At 42.3% G+C, this 20,103-nt stretch overlaps 2 long non-coding RNA genes and 1 pseudogene across 3 annotated transcripts in view; 2 read left to right on the top strand and 1 right to left on the bottom strand.

The window, feature by feature from the left end:
* The window catches only part of LOC145456548 (trans-1,2-dihydrobenzene-1,2-diol dehydrogenase pseudogene), a 355,453-nt pseudogene extending 351,025 nt beyond the window's left edge, over positions 1-4,428 (top strand). Inside the window, exon 2 of the transcript XR_013920629.1 lies at positions 1,464-4,428. The product of XR_013920629.1 is annotated as a trans-1,2-dihydrobenzene-1,2-diol dehydrogenase pseudogene, transcript variant X1 (transcript). The remainder of the gene's footprint in view (positions 1-1,463) is intronic.
* LOC145456561 (uncharacterized) overlaps positions 1-20,103 on the top strand; it is a 390,319-nt gene that overhangs the window by 263,722 nt on the left and 106,494 nt on the right. The gene's annotated exons all lie outside the window — the stretch shown is intronic.
* Positions 1-20,103, bottom strand: part of LOC145456563 (uncharacterized) — a 134,857-nt gene that overhangs the window by 83,581 nt on the left and 31,173 nt on the right. The gene's annotated exons all lie outside the window — the stretch shown is intronic.

Genomic DNA, 20,103 nt, shown 5'->3' with positions numbered 1-20,103 from the left:
ACAGTAACTCACCGCTATATTTAATTCATATGTCTCTGGTGTTGACACCAATATTCAAGATTACAAATCATACCTCGGTTGTGAAAGCTACTTGTGACCAGTTGATGCTACTGGTTATTGGAAAATTTCTAGACCACTGCGTTGGACTCGTAACAGAAGAGGGAAGGCGGTTATATTACCGCGATATATGATAGTAAAAATCTCCCGTGAAATTTGCAAGCAGGTCACAATATTTACGATACAGTATTTGTGAATTCAACCATCTCTGGCTAGGATGTGTCGTAATAACAAAATATCGTGGATTGAATGATTGGCTAAAGTCACATTCTACAGCAGGTGTGTCAATACCCATCGTCTGTACCGCAAATCAATTAATGCTGATAATAAATGCTTGTGTTATCCAACAAAATTCTATAAAAAGTTGAGATAATTAATCATGGCTGTAGAACCGGTAAATATGTCATTTTTTTTCGCTATCACGAACCGTCCGTCTTCCGAAGGATGCCGGCACATATGAGCGTTACCGAAAATCAGGTTCTAGACAACTTTACATGTTCGACTGCTTCTTTCGCATCTGATCACAAGGATTTCGTTTGCGGCGTGTAATATTCGTAATTGTGTTTGGTGGTGTGACTAAAGCGGTCTTTTACACCAGGCTGATATTCTTTATTTTGACCCCCTCGACTTGTAGCACGGCACACTTCTAGGCTTTTTAAGCCACGTGGCGAGGACTGCAGAGACTCAAGGTCACAAGGAAGAACTTGATATTACTTATAGTGATGTCAAGAACGAATTACGTATATAGAATCGAGCTGTATATGGCGCAACCACTACCGACTATACCGAGAGGTAGAGACGGGAAACCACAACAGACGTCTCCACCACACGCAGTGCAATGGAAAATTTCGCCATTGTTCATATTTCGCTAGTCTGGGGAAATCCGAAATAATAGCCTTCATGAATCTGCATGCAATCTTTATATATATGATCCGATTCGCTAAACACAGTTCCATAACTTAACGCAAAACTTGGTAATTTTCATGGCACTATGTATGGATTATATAATGTGTGATGGGAATACGCCTGTTTATTCAGCAAACTGATGTAGAAGCTAACTCCGATTCCCATAAACTTCACCATCGAAACGCTATATGTGTATTGCAGAATCTGGCATGACTTGCGTTTATCTCCGGTGTTTGTAGTAGCCTATAACTTTCAACTAGCTTGGTCATCGCAAGTTGTCCGTGTGACGAGCATAATATGCTGCACGCGTCATTGATTATTACATACACTATTGTAAACAACACTATTGTCTATGACCCTTACGCACATTGATTTCTATAACGGCCTATTGTACGTATATTTGCCCACTGTGACCGTGCACAATTGCACATGTCGCGGGTTAATACAAACAGTATGTCGGCTGTCACTATATATGTTACGTTCATGTGTTCGTTGTTCAGTCTATAGTAACTCTAGACATCAGTATGGCGCTGCGATGGGGAATATGTGGCATTGGCAAAATTTCGACCGACTTTAGCGCGTGCGTGAACGCACTGCCTGACAGCGAACATCTTATCACTGCCGTTGCATCATCTTCACTCGAACGAGCAGAAGACTTTGCCAAACGATTCAAAGGAGCAAAAGCCTACGGCGCGTACAATAATCTAGCAAAAGACGACAATGTGGATGTAGTATACATAGGCTCCTATAACACTAAGCATGCTGAACACATTAAAATGATGCTCAATGGAGGCAAGCACGTTTTATGCGAAAAGCCAATGTGCATGTCCGTGAAAGAAGTTGAAGAAGTTACAGCGTTGGCTACAGAAAAGAATCTCTTTCTGATGGAGGCAATCTGGAGTCGTTTCTTTCCAGCCTACCAAATGGTTAAAAATTGCATTGCAGATGGTGAGATAGGGGAAGTGAATCACCTTCAAGCCACCTTTGGCGAGAATTCCCGCAATGTCGAGAGACTTATCAAGAAGGATGTGGGCGGCGGTGCTCTATATGACTTGGGACTCTATCCAGTTCAACTGGCTCAATTTATCTTTGACGAAACTCCGTCTGAAGTATTAGCTACCGGTTTTCTGAATCAAGAAGGGGTCGACGAAATAGCTGCGATGACTCTCAAGTATTCTGACAGAAAAATTGCTTCCCTGGCTTGTTCCTTTCTCACCGCCATGCCTAATGAAGCTTGCATATCTGGATCCAAAGGCTACATAAGAATCCACATGCCTTTATGGTGTCCTACGAGGATTACCGTGAAAGACAAAGTCTACGATTTCGAACTACCAGAAGTACCGTTCAAGTTCAATTTCCGAAACAGCTCCGGGCTCACATACGAAGCACAAGAAGTCCGTCGGTGCATACTGGCGAAAAAGACTCAAAGTTTGGTCGTGCCTCATTCAGCCACTATCGGAATTGCAAAAATTGTCCAAAAATTGCGAAACGACTTGGGATATAAAGTTGAGCAAGACTAGGGTGACGAAATGCAGTTTTATTCTCATAACAAGGACCTTACCAAAAATATACGTAATCACGTTTAAAGAGACCGTCTTTAGAATTATAACTATTATTATTAAATTGAATGCACGATACTGCTTTATTGGCACAATGCACAATTGCACATGGATGCAATATTAAATCAACGTGTTGACGTAATCGTCATAACTGACTCAGCAGTAGTCACATATTAGTCACTTGATCAACCTATATGCCACTAGAATCGTAAATGCTAACGGCGGACGACAATTCAAATACTTTTTGCAACAGTAGGTCACCGTCAATTCCATACTGATAATCGTCGGGCATATCCACATTTAATTCAAAATACAAGCATATACTGAATATATACAAGTCTCCGCACGCGGGATTAATGGACCACAATCTGACGTATCGAATGTAATAACTTATTATTATGAAAGAGATGAATCATATTAATAAATTTAAAAATATATCTTTTCCTGCGATGTGATGTGGGATACATAGGTCAGGGCCAGCTTAGATATCGTGATCACCGCAATACTATTTTCAATAAAGTCAATTCACCACAGGCGTAGAACACGTTGTACACCATATGTCGAGCATGTGGTCGGATTGCCCTTGGTAAGCAGCCTTGAAATGCGACAACTAAAGCAAGATTTGTACAAAACTTCCATTTTAATTAGTTGAAGCTCAACTAACTACTGTATTTTTGAGTAGTTTTAGTTATTTACGGGTTTTGAAAAGTGGGTACCGGTATAGTTCACGGTGGGCAAACTGCGGCTCTTTGAGCATTTGATTACCGCTCTTTAATGATTGCACAGCATATGCGTTTCGCCGTTTTGTTAGAGAAGTTTAACCTGATTATATAGTGATGCATTCAATCAATAGGCGTGTTGTTTTCATGTTGTTTCTTTCCTTGCGGTTTACGTAACACAAAGTCTAGGAGAAGGTGCATGCACTACAGCAGGGGTTCTCAACTTCCCTCGTATAACGGGCCGCATTTTCACACTAAAAGACGCTGCGGGCCTCAGAAAATTATCACCATGTATTTGTGGGCTACTATACTAAATTTAGGCCTTTTTATCAGTCTTATTCGGCATTTAGTACATCTTTATGCATTCAAAAGCATTAATGGAGAGCGTTCGTAAGTTTGCAGTTGCTGTTTTTTGTGACAATATCGATCTTCAAGTGGCGCAAGTAAATCCCTTCATGTAGCGCAGGGGTTCTCAACCCGCGGCCCGCAGACGTTTATTTTGCGGCCCGCGACATCACTCATTATAAACGCAAATACTACTGACACCGTATTGTTACAAATTAATTTAAATACTTAGCACTTTTATCGCACCGTGTCTGTTTCGTTTGATTACTCATTCTTGAAGGCAGTGGTTCTCAAACTGGGGCGCGCGCTCCCTTGGGACGTGAAAACATCTGAAGGGGGCGCGAAACTGCGGTCAACTGAAAAAATGTTCGCGCTATGCGCGCAATCTATCTCCAATCATAGTTATTTCTCTGTGTATAGTCCGGTTTCATATTTGAGAAATCTCTCATCAACAGCTATAACCTTCCATGCCACCAAACTAGCCGTTTGTATTGCTAGCATTCTGGTTGCATTTTGTTATATGACGATAGGGGGCACACAATTTTTTGCTATCGAAAAGGGGGGCGTGTCTAAAAGAGTTTGAGAACCACTGCTTTAATGTGTTCTCGTTTCTTGATATATGCTCGACTTCAGATTGTTATTGTTTTTAATCGGGATTCGGCTGGACTCGGATTCAATAGAATCCCGCTATGTAAGAGGCCTACACTTAGTGTTTGACTCACTGCGAACGGTTGTTGAGATTGCCGACTACGTTACAGACGTCTAGTTCAAAATTGCTTGGAGTATGGCTAAGCCAAGAAATCTGCTATAGAAGGTGTGATTTCAATAAAACCGTAACATTATGTGCGAATATTTGCTGTTTCCGGAACTTAGCAGCAAGGACAACATCAGCTGACAAATTTCTAAGATGCAGTCGTCCGATTAAATCATGACCAGACGAGTAACATCATTGCCTGTCGACCTTTTATCGCATGTTCTGAAACACGTGTATAGAATACTTTAAACCAGCCTCAGACGAATCCACGGACTGTGCATAACTAATTATCTGGATGAATTTTATCAGAGTGGACAATTGGACATATATGCAGAGGAAATGCTGGCTGGGCAAACGTGGGAAGGGGACCAACGAAAAATATCAACTTGACAAAGTTGGCTTATTTAACTATTGGTGCAGGGCCCCAGGCATGGAAGGAAATGAGAAGGGTGATTTTTTTGCTCAGGAATGGCCCCTAACGCCAGACTTCTTCTCATATCACTCAGAGCTCAATGTGATAATGGCCTCTGTAACGCAAAAGTTACCATAATTTGTACTTGCTCGCTCATGTATTGAAACATAGAGTTCGGTTCTCTGGTGGTAGCGCTTGAAGTTTCATATACCGACTTAGCAACGAATGCAATGCACGCTCCATGAAAAGATTTACTTGCGCCGCTAGAAGATACATATTCTAACAACAAGCAGCAGCTGCAAACTTACGAACGCTGTCCAATAACACTTTATAATGCATAAAAATGTACTAAATGCCCGTATACGACTGGTAAATAGGCTACAGTAGCCTAAATTTAACAGTAGCCCACAAACACATGGTAATATTGTTCTGCGGCCCGCAGCGTCTTTTGCTGTTAAAATGCGGCCCGTTATACAAGGGAAGTTGAGAACCCCCGATGTAGCGTATACATTCCATTCGTTGCCATGTCGGTATAGTAGCCTATATGCACCCTTCAAACCCTTCCACCTATCACTTCGATCTCTCAATGATATGAGAAGAATTGAGACGCTGGGGGTCATTTCTGAGCAAATCAATCAATTCTTCTTTCCTTCCATGGCTGGAGCCCTACACCAATAGTTACAGAAGTCAGCTTTGTCAAATTGATGTCCTGGTCCCCTTCCCACGTTTGCCCCGTCAGATAATTAGCTATGCAATGTGTGTGCACTGTGTGCATCCATGGATAGGTCCAATGCTACGCTAAAGTAGTCTACGTGGCAACGTGTTACAGAAACTGCGATAAAAGATCGACTATGATCGCTGTTACTCTTCTGGTGACTGTTGAATCACACAACTGTAGATTCGAAATTTGTCAGGTGATGTAGGACTTGCTGCTAAGTTCCGGAAACAACGAATATTCGCACAGTACGTTAAATTCTTATTGAAGTCATACCATCTCTAGCAGATTCTTGGGTTTTTAGCGATATTCCAAGCAATTTTGAACAATGCGTCTTTCACGTCGTCGGCAATTTTAAAAATGATTCGAAATATGGATTGCTGGGCTTGAAACCAAGCTAGCAACGTTTGATATGTATAACTCCAGATGAAACTATCGTGCTATCATTTCAATCTTCTAGACTTTGTTACAACAACTGTTCTTCGACAAATGTGACACATCGGTCTTCCATAACAATACGGGGCCAGTAGTAATTATATTGAAAGATGTCGCGGGCCGCAAAAGAATCGTCTGCGGGCCGCGGGTTGAGAACCCCTGCACTGCAGGGAAAGAACTTTACAGTAGAACTCTCAAATCAAGTTCACACAAATGTTTCACCCGCGACAATGGTGCATGGTCATCAATTAATGATAAATCATTATGTTCAACAAAAAACTTGATAATTATTTATCATGGCAGCGCAGGTCACGATTATTTCCGGGCTAACAAAGGTGAATACGGCCCTTTCATATGTATTGTAAAAGCTAGCAATAACTGCAGAGTTTAACCAAGAAAATGTCGTTGAGCGATAATTGCAAGAAAAGAAGGTTTGAACAGAAAAATAGAACTTTCAAAACAGATTGGGAGAAAAAGTTTGCATTCAGTGATAATGAAGGTAAGTCACTGTGCCTAATCGGTCAAGATTCGCTCAATAATTACAAAGCTAGTAACATGAAGCGAAGCGTCATTACGATACCAAACACCAAAACTTTGCCACCAAGACACATTTACGGATGAATAAGATTATTTAGCTCAGTGGTTCCCAACCTGGGAGGAATTCCCCTTAGGGGGAATTTTGCAATTTTTAGGGAGGAATTCCACTTTAAAATTGTAACGGATTTCCCAAAATTGTTCATTTCGGAACTGTCATGTAGTCAACTAGTTATATCCGAACGTATGCTCCTCATGGCTGTTTTTTTTTGCTGAAAGTATGTTCAAATGCTTTTTGAAATCTCTTTTCACATACACATTTCCCTTTAAAAAAAAACTAGATCAGATGTGCTGCAGTTCGCAAGACAATTTTGTAGGCCAGCGACGGCCTCTCAATCAAATAGATCCTATGCGAGCAAATGTCGTGCCGAATCTATCACAACAAGGCCTCTAGTAAAAGTATATATCTTATATTTTCAATTCAACATTTTCAGACAGTGACAAAATATTTCAACGTCATCTATTCAAGTGAAAGAGATCGCTAGCCTTGCTTTATTTTTAGTGAACAGCTACCCGACCGAAAAAAAGACATGTTGAACTTGGTGCAATGTTGCCGAAACGTGATGGGTGTCCTAAATGTCAATGAGCTCCAGCAGAAATTCTGATCACGTGTATGTTATATCTCCGGGCTGTAACCAAGTCACGAGGCTCCGAGTCACAAGTTAATCTCACATTCATAGTTTTGACTCGAGTCAAGTCGAGTCATTTTCTATTCACAATTGAGTCCGAGTCCAAGTCCAAGTCTCCGAGCAGAGGGTCGAGTCATGACTCGAGTCCGAGTCCAAGTCATTGTGTTGACTGCTCAGCTTCCAGTTGAAGTCTTGTTAAATCCACGTTTTATAACTCTAGTGATATTGAATGATTTGGATTTATAATATAATAATTTTCTTCACTTTGAGCAGTTTCTTGTCGCATTTTCAAGTACCAGGACCAATAGACGAAATTCCAATAGGGATGGTCACTTTACTGTTCTTCGAAATTACAATGAAATGTCAGTCTTGGCCGTCTTATAGCCTCGAGTCATATGGCTTGGTTCGAGTCATGCACAATGACTCGAGTCCAAGTCGAGTCAATACAGAGATTGTCTCGAGTCGAGTCGTTTCCGTATTTTGAGAAAATGAATCGAGTCAAGTCGAGTCGAGTCATCAGAAAATGGTGACTCAAGTCTGGTCAACCATGCTATATATGAAAGTACCAATATTATTGGACAAATGCACACGCAAACTTGAGAAAAAATCGCGACACCCCCAAATTTATGCATACTGATTTTTCACAGCAGTTATATTAGCGGTTGCAGCATGGTAAGTCGAAAGCACAAATGGAAGTGTGGGGGTCTGTTGAGTCAAGCCTTCCAGAATTTGTTTGATTGGGACCAAGAGCATTTGTTTTGGAGGTCCACAATGTGTTGTTACAGCCCTGCTCGAAACAACCACTCGGTATCGTCCGTCTTATTCTCTCACACTCAACAGGTGTTTGCGCGGTAAAAATGACCTTTTTACTCCTCGGGCAGACTTCTCCTAGGGGGGAATTTTGGCTTAAATTTCGGCCAAGGGAGGCACGAGATGAAAAAGGCTGGGAACCACTGATCTAGCTGAAATCAACCTTGAATTGTCAGCAGAACTTAAGGGAACTGATCCTCATTTCTTTGACGTCATATCAGCCTAATTTTAAACACTTTGCAACTCAGATGGAAACGCACCGTGTCACCACACAATAATAAACTTCGTTTGTTAGCCTACATTTCATTCTGACGTAATAAAGTCGTATTTTTGTGTTGTGAGTCTTTTAAAATTAAACTTTTTGATATGCGACTCGCACACGAAGCAGGTCTGCCTAGTAGTTGTAGCTCTAGCTCTGTGTACGCACTTTGAAAACGAGTAGCCTATATGGTTTTAGGTCTAGTTGCGAATCAAAAAATTACTGGTGGAACAACAACTACAAAGCACGTATCGTCGTTTGGCAAGAATTGTGAATCGTTATGTCGTGTGATGTCTTGCAGGCATTGCTATAGTTAGATCATCACTACTAAGCAGTGATTCCCGACCGCGGCCTTGAGGGCCGCATGCGGCCTCCGGCCAGCCTTCTTGCGGCCCGCAAAAAATATTAAGAAATCGAGTTATGACAAAAAATAATATTTATATTTATACAATACACTTGCTTGGCTTGGGGTCTGGAGTTTTTAATCAGGATTTCAGGAAAGTCGTGAGTGGACTGCTATCGATACGTCACTGCTGTTTCAATTCAATATGCCATAACTTTCCATTTGAACGAGCAGTAGCTATAGATATAGGGAAAGACAGGACCATAACTGCCGCACGCCAAACCCCCAATGGGGGGAAGCTCGAACGGGGCTCAACATTATTTTGTGAAATAGCATAAATTATAGAGTATTTTTTGAATCTTTTTCAATTTTTTTGCTCTAGGCGTGATTTTATGCTGTCAAATATCTTAATTTTGGAGTATTCATCCCCAAGAAAAAATACGCAAGATTTATAGAAATGGGCATTGGGCATATCGGCGTTGGCCATTACCGCGCAACGACGCACCAAGACATATTAAGTTTAAGGCCATGTAACATGCGACTCCAAGAAGTGTGTCAGAACGATCGGCAGCGAGAAAATCTTGGCCGAACAAGACTATGCCCTTATGCTGACCCAAAACTTCGTTATATATACAAAATACTGTCTTGGTAATCTGAACCTCACGAGACAAATATCATCCCACAGGGAAAAATTATATTCCAGCGAAGAAATACCAATTTGAAATCGTGCGCATATCTTAGTTTAGAAGCCTACGTTTGGGCAATTCTATATTTTTTTGATATAACAGACAGGATAGGTCACAAATAACATGTTACGGAATCATACGAATGGACCCTACAGTTTCCAAGACACCTCACTCAGCTCTACTGGTAAATATGATTACGTGAGCAGCGAGGTCAAGAAAGTGATAGCAATAAATATGCAATTCCCGATCATATTGACCAATTTTATCATGAATTATCGAAAATTATCGCGCCTCGCGCTGACTCACTTAACAGTACAGCTAGTTTCGTGGCAAAAGCGAACAAGGTGATACGGGTAGGTTTATCACCCTATGGGATCCCAAGACCCAAGTTTAATAAAACATTTTGGGGGGGGGGCTGACGAAGTGCTGTTTCGTTCCTGCCAACGGATATACGCACGAAGATGTTTAATTATTATTGAGGGCCCTACCTTTTCAAACACACCTCCCTCGGCTCTACCTGTAAAACTGATTACGTGAGCAGAGAGAGGATAAAAATTGATGGCAATATATATGCAATTCCCGATCATATTGACCGATTCAATCATGAATTACAGAGAATTTTCGCGCTTCGCGCGTCTAGGCTAGGGTTACCATATTTCAGCAACCCAAATTCCGGACACTCTTTAGCGCCCACTAGTGGATTTCAAAATGAGTTATGACGTCACACTAGCAAAGCTTTACTCACAGACCAGAGGTGGTCACGAACGGTTCAGGAGTATGTGGCTGTGTGTTGTATAACCGGAACCGAAAGCACATGTTTTCACCCCCCCCCCCAAATATATAATGATTTTGAGCCCACACTATAGGGTAATCTATGCAACTTGCCGGTGCGCACCACGGAGCTTTATAAAAACCACATCCAATGTTTTCCAACCTTTTATGGTTGCGACTCCATCTCCAATTTGAAAATGTTCCGCTGCCCAGATCAGAATTTGACGAGCTGATTACTAAAACAAGTCAGCACCTTTGCTCAGACTTACTGACGGGCTATTTTGGAAGCTGATTAGTTTCAACATATTCGCAAACCCCAGAATAAAGGCAAACGACCCCCCACCCCCCGTTTGGAACCACTATCTTTGAATAAAGCATTTAAACGGCCTTACCGATCACTACCGTTCTCCTATAATTGCGATTACAATTGGGCTTATTCCCGTAAATGAAGGTTGTTTTTATTTATATTTTATTGCAGTTTTTGCGAGGGCGGTATAGTCTCCAAAATAAAATCAATAAATGAGAGAAATCGCGTGCAGCGCGAAGAAAAATATCATGCATCAGCATAACTATTCCCTAAAGCTATTGTTTTTATGCTGATTTACGAAAAAGATATGAGCCTACGTCAAGTCTTCAAAATTCCGGACATTTGGCATATTTTAGAAATTCCTCCCGGACGCTAGTTTGAATAGTGAAATTCCGGACATGTCCGGGAAATTCCGGACGTATGGCAACCCTAGTCTAGGCGATAAAATCTGACTTATTAAATCGCTCCGAAAGCAGCATATAATTGGTAGTCCTATAGCTCACGACCGAAGCGCCCGCATAATTTGATAGGTCCGGTCTTTATCGGAAGCTAGTGTCGCACTGATTCCAAAAATAGAAATGGAAATCTCGCCAGGGCAATAAAACTACTCCGAAATAGCCACCAAAGGTCGATTGTTCTGAACAATGGGAGCGCAGCAACACAATGACCATAACAGTGACCAATGGCGTCAAGCGATTGATCGGAACAATGCCAATTTTCATATTTGGATGACTATTTTGGGCCCGTTTGATTGCCATGGTATTCGCGCGGCCCCCGACCGTACTCTGAAATTCTAAATTTGGCCCTGACACCGAAAAAGGTTGGGAACCACTGCTAATAAGAGTGACGTAGCCATGGTATATTTTAGGGGTCAGAATCCCCTTCATTGCAGCCGATCCGGTTCCGATAAAATAAACAGGAATAAGTTTCTTCGGAATTGAATCTGGTTAATTGTGGATTTTAAAGGTAGGTTGTAGTTCTAGGTCATTGTTTCTCAACAATATTATCTTCGCGGACCCCCTCAAGTTTTCGTGCAAAATTAGCTCAATTATCGTGCGACCGTCATGTGACTTGTGCAAATATTAACTCTAGACCTGTACAAAACAGCCACAAAATGACTTCTAGTAGAAACAACATCGTACCAGTGTTGGGATCAAGTCACTGCCTTCGAGTCACGAGTCACTTCGTGTCATTGCACATTTTGACTCGAGTCAAGTCAAGTCAATCGATTTTCGAAGGTGACTCGAGTCAAGTCAAGTCACCCGATTTTTGGAGGTGACTCGAGTCAAGTCGACTCAAGTCAAGTCAAGTCAAGAGTCAAGTCACAACTCAAGTCATGTTGCCTTTTCGACGTAGAAGGCATGATTACGTCATTGCATTTTGCTAGCTGTCTGAAATACAGATTGAGTGGTCACTGATTCTGAACCGATGAACGAATATAGAGTTAAATACACACGCAAGAAGCCGTTGTATCGCTCACATGTAAGCCTACGTAGAACTGGTAAACTACATAAGCAATTGCATAGCCTCCGTTTATACAGTTACCAGCCATAATAGAGAATAGAAAAACGAATTGATAAGATGCAAGAAATGGGTATGATACTATTCGAGCCTGTGCCGATGGTTGAAAGCTATATAAACTCTATCTAAGTTCAATTTCAATAAAACAAGAGGTTTGGTTAAGGTAAGAACAGATTACAGAAATATATATTTTGCTATTAAATTACTTTAGTACTAGTTTACGACAACATAAGCTCTAACCTTCGATAATTTCGTTTTATGTCAATTTATTTGGAAGATAACAATGGAGGCTAAATAAAACGTACGATCATTGAATGATTGGTCGCTCTCACGGGTTACACCAGCGTTTCGCGAACAATCAAACATATGCAAGATACAGTGATTTTTGTTGACACCTATTACTTGATGACTTGAAATTTGCTCCGAGTCACGAGTCAATTCACATTTCTGATACGCCGAGTCAAGTCAAGTCATTTTACCAAAGTGACTCGAGTCAAGTCAAGTCATACGGAATAGGTGACTCGAGTCTGACTCGAGTCATCCCAACACTGCATCGTACCATATGTACAGAAATTGGGTAGACTTCTAATATTTCGAAGATAATTTTGCAGCTGTGTTTATTGTCTTTAATATCCGCGTATTCGATTTGATATGAACGAGTGCTGAAAATATTTCCACACGGATAGGTGCTGGCAGATGTAATATTAATGCGTAACGCTTCCGACGACACCTTTTGATGTGATCTATGGCACCAAAATTGAGAAAAAGTTTTTAATCAACATATAACGTCTTGCCTAGTCATCTCTATCTAGCACAGTGGTTCCCAACGTGGGCGATATCGCCCCCAGGGGGCGATTTGGCGGTCTAGGGGGTGAAAATAACGAGGGCGGCGATAGGGCGGCGAAAACGGACGAGGGGGCGATAAGGGGCGAAAACAACGAAGGGGGCGATATGGCTGGGCGATGGCGCGCTAAAACGGCTATTTTGGAGTTGGGACCGTAACTGCCGCACGCCAAACCTCCCAATTGGGGGTGGGGGGCCCGAACTCGAAGGGGGCCCAAAATTATTTCGTGAATTAACATAAATTATGAAGGAATTTTTTAAAAGTTCATGCAACTTTTCAAACATTTTTCGCGCTGGTCGCGATTTAATAATATCATATATCTTGATTTGTGGGCACCCGTTACCCAACAAATACTCGAATGATTTATGGAAATGGGAGACTTCGGCGTCGGCCATTACTGAGCCACGACGCACCAAGACATATGAAGTTAGAGGCCATGTAGCATACAACTCCGAGAAATGAGCCAGAACGATCAACAGCGATAAGACCTTGGCCGAAAAGGAATGCCCCTGTGCTGACCGAAAACTTCGATACATATATATTTAATTGTCAGGTACCTCAATGGCTGGCGTCGAATGTTCCTGTCCTGGCGATCTTGCCCTACATGACAAATGTCATCCCGCAAGGAAAAATTATTTGCCAGGAAAGAAATACCAATTTGAAATCATGTGCGTCTTTTAGTTTGGTACGTTTTGACGATTTCCATATCTTCTGACATAGCAGATATAGTAGGGTTACCATATTTTTGCAATCCAAATTTCGGACGCTCTTGAGGGCCCACTAGCGGATTTCAAATGAGGTATATCAATATGACGTCACACCAGCAAAGCTTTGTCTATCGACTAGAGGTGGTCACGATCCGGTTCAGGAGTATGTGGTTGTGTGTTGTAAGTTGTAACCAGGGCTGAAGCCACATTTTTTCAGCCCCCTACCACCCAAATAAACACTGATCTTGAGCCCACCGTATAGGGTAATCGATGCAACTTCTGGGGGCTTACTATATGCATCTGGTTTCTATATGCATCTGGTCGTTAAATGATTTCAATGAATGTGTCAATAATATTGATTCTTCCATATATTATTATATAATTTGATCCTCTCTCCACCCACATGATCAGAGTTAGCGGTAGAGCTGGTGGGCCATGATGACTTCGAAAATGCAAGGAGCGCAATTGTACATCGTTACGTCATGATCAAACGGGTTAAACCAGTGGTTCTTAACCTTTTTTCTTCCAGCGCCCCCTTTCAAAAATTATCGTGCTCCAGCGCCCCCCCCCTCAACTACATATTATAAGGAATATAATAAAGACAATGAATAAGAGGGAGGGCCGTAACAGCACTTCGTTAACCCCCCTAAAAACGATTGCCTTGTGCACCCATAGCGTGATAAACCGAACTTCTGAGGGCTTAGCCCCCACGAACCCCATATCGTGATTTTGATGGTCAGCAAAGTTTGTGTGGCCTGGTCGCCCTAAGTGCCAAAATTTTCCATAATGCATGAATGAATAGGTGGTAATTACATATATAAGTCGCTATATAAACTTTTTATCCTCTCAGCCCACATAATCAGATTTACCAGTAGCACTGAGTGAGCTGTTGTATAGGAAAATACAGGGCACGTAATTAATAATTAAACATATTCGGGCGTGCCCGCAGGTACAATTATTCGTTACCAGGGCCGTAACAGCACTTCGTCAGCCCCCCCCAAACAAAAAACGTTGGTCCTGGTCCCCCATCGGGTGATAAACCAAACTTCCGGGGGACTTCACTCCAAGACCCCCATTAGGCTGTCCGCTAATTGCTGATAGCCTATTAGGTATCTACATTGGGTGTTCATTTACTGAGGCAGCTATTCTCGCCTATTCGCGCGAAGTGCGAAAAATTTCACTAATTAATGATTGAATTGGTCAATATCATCGGGAATTGCATGTAAATTGAGATCAATTTTTATCCTCTCTCTGCTCACGTAAACACATTTACCGGTAGAGCTGAGTGAGGTGCAATGTTCCCTCTAAGCTGCGCACGTGTGCAGTGCTGACACGGTCTCTGCACACAGAAAATCTACGTTGCGCACAAAAAATCCGGAGTTATTACCTTTTTTTAGTCGTTACGCACTGTTTTCCAAGGGTCAGCGCAGTGAGTTGTTGACTGTGCGCAGACTCATCAAAACTTAAAGCGAACATTGTGAGGTTTCTTGGAAACTGTAGGGCCCGTTACTAATAATTAAACATATTCGGCGGGCGAACCCGTTGGTATGACTTCGTTGCATGATGTTATTTCGTGACCCCCTGTCTGCAATATCAAAAAATATAGAATCGCTCAACGGGGATATCGCCCAACAGGAATATCCCTGTCGCCCAACCGTACTAAACTAAAAGACGCACACGATTTCAGATTGATATTTCTTTACTCACATATAATTTTTACCTGCCAGATGGAATTCGTCTTCTGGGGTTCTGATTGCCAAGACAGGAACATTCGGTGTCAGTCATTTAGGCGCCCATGGACAATTAAACCTATATGTATTTTGAAGGCTATATGTAACGACGTTTCCGGTGTTAATTTGCTCTGAATACTCATTAAGGATATGTCCTATCACCACATCATCTACTGCGAAGCCATTTTTCTCCAGCGCCCACCATACCGCCCCCTGAGCCCAGCGCCCCCCATATCGCCCCCTGAGCGTTTCCGCCCCCCTTCAAGCTCGCCAGCGCCCCCTGGGGGGCGCTGGTGGCAAGGTTAAGAACCACTGGGTTAAACCGACTCTATGAATATACGGTTATCTTGTAATTGCGATAACAGCGAGACATATTTCTGTAACTGAATGTTATTTTTATTTATTTGTTGATCGCAGTTTGCGAGGGTAGCAGTCCCCATGTTAAAACCAATAAATGTGATACTATCGCGCGCAGCGGGAAAACAAATTTCATGTAGCTTACATGTGTCCAAAAATAATTGTTTCTGTTGATTTAGGAAAAAAAAGTATGAGCTTACTTTAAAACTCCGGACATTTAGGTATATTTTAGAAATTCCTCCCGGACGCAGTTTTAACAGTGAAATTCCGGACATGGCGGGGAAATTCCGGACGTATGGCAACCCTAAGATATAGGAGGTCACGAAAGAGCATCATGCAACGAAGTAGGCTTACCATACGTCCTCTTTTAAGAGGATTTGTCCTCTTTTTTGACTTTTTTGAAAGTGTCCTCGGAGGACGCCCTTTTGTCCTCTTTTTTGAGATTTTGTCCTCTTTTTTGAAAATTTAGGTCAGATTTAGAGGAAATTGCGAGTGATATGCCGCAAATTAGCGCAGAAGTGAAGCTCCGGCGGGTATTTCGGAGGGAAAAGTGGTGATATCAGCTCTGAGCGAAAAGAAGACCTTTTTTTTTTTTTTTTAGTCATCCACCTGGCAATATGGAGTGAAAAACGTGATTTTGAGCTCTGAGCGGAAGCGATGACCTTTTTTTTTTTTTAGTCAACCGATCATGAAGTGGGAAAATTTGACCGGTTTTTCAGAATTCTTCTCCAGTTTTGCATGTCTGAAATTTCTGAAAATGTGTCCTCTTTTTTCATTTCCGAAATATGGTAAGCCTAAACGAAGTCAATATGGCAACGATTCCGCCCGCAGATGTTTAATTATTATTTAGGGGTCCTACCTTTTCCAACACACACCACACTCAGCTGTACCGGAAAATCTGATTACGTGAGCAGAAAGATGATAAAAAATGATAGCAATATTAGGGTCCATCAAACCACTAGGTGTCGCCAGACTTTAGGTGGCAACCGCCTTTGTTACGTATGCGGTTGCCGTATTCAGAAACCTATAGGCAGGCCGATTTAATATATCGCAATTGGCTTAATATATCGCAATGAGATATATAAAGCCCCGAAAAGTGCGATATATTAATCTTCGGTACGGCAGGCCGTGGGGCGCTTCCTAAGCCATGAGCAGCTCCTGGCACTTGTCATTCCTTATTTTACCGTGTTCAACATGCCTCCTAAACGCAAGTATCCATTTCAGAAGGCCTACGTTGAGCTTTCATCAGGTTGCAAGGGTTGTGCTATCTGTTTGAGAACATTTGGCTGCTGCGAAAGTGGGCACCATATCGCCGGGAGAAGCCTCGAACATGTCGCGTATTGCATGTGCGATTGGTTTGCAGACGCTGTCTCAAATCATTAAAGCTTCGTGCGCATTCTCCAGTGGTTGCAAGGGGTCGAACAATAAGGTTTCACACTTTCACATGACTTCCACCTTGATTAGAGGATTCGATTCCCCTCGTTGGTTGGATTTGAAGGCAGCGCTGAACTCACGAATGGGTTGCATCTTCTTGCTATACCATTGTTTGCTCTCTCGCACACAGGGAATGGTTATGCTGATCAATTTATCATCCTGTTGGACGCTTTGCGTTGTGATTGGCGCCTGAAGTTGATTGGTTCTTCAACGGATGGAACTGGAAATATGACAGGCCATAACACAGGATTCTCGACCCTCGTAAGGAATGAATCTTTGTGCAAGGAAGCGTTTTATCGTTTGTGGTGCCTTGCGCATCAGCTCGACCTCGTCACAGAAAAGGCAGTGAATAATCTCGTCGATTGTAGTGTATTAACATTCATGAAACCGTTGACTGAAGGTATCAGGTACCTCCGTCGGCAGAAGACGCTTATACAAAGTATGGGCACTTGGGCAGTACGAAGTGCCCGCACTATAACACGTTTCGGTGGAAATCTTTGGCGAAGGTTTCAAAATGGTTATTAGCAAATTGTGAGAATGTATCAACTTACATACAACAGAAGTCTTTCGCTTATAAGTTATAACCCTTCTCTGGCATGGTATGCAATGCTACACTCGTTTATAATTATGGTGAAGTGGTGATTGAATCGTATTCATGTTTTGCTGGTGGCTCATTCTTCAAGTCATGGATCATTTCTTGGCATCAATGATGATCACATTTGATGCGCTGCAACTCAGCAATGCAGCAATGTCGCAGCAGATGTCCAACGTTGAAAGATTGGCAGATGGACTCTTCCAGAGGTGTGGAGTAACCGTCGACGAATCTATCACCGAACCGAGCGACGTTGCTGAAGTTTTATTGCGATCAAGATGGGGCCGTATTCAGTCACTGCAGAGGACTTTATCGCGTACATGGATGTGTCAGCCTTGAAAATTTTCGAAAATCCGGCAAGTAATGCAGAAAGGAATTCAGTACTTTGATCAGTATCGGTTTTGAATCTTGTCGCTTTGAATGGAATAATGGAAATGAAGGCTGAACGAAACTGCTATGGTCAAGAATTTGATGGAGTGCCCCCACACACACCTTTGGCCTTGATTGAGACTTCTACAGTTGACTTCGTGCACAAGCCTCGCATCCAGCATTGTTTCGGTGACAACTTTCTCAAGAGGATCACAGGTGAGCAGTGAGCACCTTCTGTTGCACGACTCCGTTGCCAAGGAGCCCAGATTCAAGGCTTCGTTGCTGAAGGTGGGGCACAGTGCGTCCTTCGATAAGGTGTGGGCTACCGCTGGACAGCGTTTTGCATCCTTACGTCAGTTTGCTGCCGGTTCAGTAACGGTCATGCCCACCACCATCTCGTGTGGAACCAGACTTCTCCTTCATCAACTATTGCAAAGACGAGATTGAATCTGCAATCTCCGATTTTACTCTTGAAGGAGTTTTGTTTTCTCGACAAAGAAAGGACCCCGATTCGTCGTTGGCGTGTTTACACGAGTATGGTGCAGTTTACGATATTTTTCCTTACAAAACCAGTGCTTTCAATGCTTTTGGATGGGTTTACATGGGGTGCGATATTTGCGATATATTAAGGGCTCAAATCTGCGATATTTTAAGTAATATATCGCAATCAGACATGGGGTAATCGTGATTAGTAATCGTAATCGATTACGACGATTACAGCATTTCCAAGTAATCGTAATCGCAATCGATTACATTCGAGAAAAATCTGAAGTAATCGTAATCGTAATCGATTATTTCACATAACTAATCGATTTCTTGGTGAAAAAACGATTACTTTTTATTTGTAGAATGACTATTGACTGAAACTGAACAGTGAACAAGAAAGAGTGCTATATTATACCATGTTATTGGTAGGAGATGTCGGCTTTTCAAGCGCCGCTGCTCATTATCACGTCACAAGCATTAGCTTTGCTCGTCGATGATTACGTAACGAATTATCCACACATAGCAAATAGATTTTCGATGTATATGTACTATGTAGTCGTGTGATTCTAAGAATCGTCGGCATGCCGTATATCAGGGTAATAATATACTACAGACATCACCATCTAACAGCATAATAATAACCGCCACTCTGCCTAGTTTTGAATAGTAACGTTTCTATGTTTGGTTATGCAGTTTTACCGTTGAATATAGGCAGTGGTGGCTTTTGGGGTGGGCGAGGTGGGCGGTCACCCGCCCCCCCTGGTCGAAGGGCCCGCCTATTTGGATTATGCGCAATCACGAATAAACATGGAAATATGTGTACCAAGCAAGAATATGATTCCGTACAGATGTGTCAATCATCATCGAATCTCTGCATTTGGTAGAAAAGTCCCGTATCCCGATAATCAACACGTCTCTGCATGCGATAGAATTACTTAGGTTTGATGTAGTCTATCCTTGCACACATGCAATAATAGACATGGCCGAATCCAGCAGCTGGCCCAACCTTGCCAGGGTGAAAGATAGATAATAATACCAGATGCGAAAGGGGGGTCTGGGGGCGGAGCCCCCCAGAAGTTACAGTTGGATACTTAAAGGCCCCCCCCGGTAAGTCTCGCCCAGCCCCCCCCCCCCCGTTCGTAGGGCCACCACTGAGTATAGGCCTATGACTGCGTTCACTCGACAAAGATTTGAAATTTTGTGCTCTTCAAATATTACGATTTCTACATCAAATCGTTACAAATCAACGACTGCTGATATAAATCATGACCGAGTTGTTCTTTGCTGTTGCGAGTAAAAAGGCAGTTCGCAATATATGTGTTAAATGGATTGTAGGCAATTCATCGTTCAACTGCGAGAAATATTATGCAATATTGCCGAATTTTATGTTCACTTTATCTTATTTATTCTAATATGCCCCTACCCTGAAACAGGCACCAATCGGTATTTCGCAATTCTTTACCGGGGCCTACGATAAGTTATCGTATGCCCTGTCTTTACTCGACATTTGAATCTGCCGTCATAGTCATTCGCTTATACACCATATTAGCGTGCGTTGTAGCTAGAATCAGGACCGAAACAGCAGCCCCCCTAGGGTGATCGATCAAACGTCTGGGGATGATCAATCAAACGTCTGGGGGCGATCCCCCCTCCCCATACCTCTCTTTTACGATCGACCTTGTCACAACAACTGAAAGACACGATTGAGTCAATATGCATTCGGTGTGTAATCAACAATTATAACATCTTCGGACGGGCCCGT

This window comes from Botryllus schlosseri, chromosome 14 (genome assembly GCF_051294905.1).
Source record: "Botryllus schlosseri isolate E-star chromosome 14, Bs_hap1, whole genome shotgun sequence".
Taxonomy (NCBI): domain Eukaryota; kingdom Metazoa; phylum Chordata; class Ascidiacea; order Stolidobranchia; family Styelidae; genus Botryllus; species Botryllus schlosseri.
Note: the sequence above shows the minus strand (reverse complement) of the source record. Positions and strands in the feature narration are given on the sequence as shown.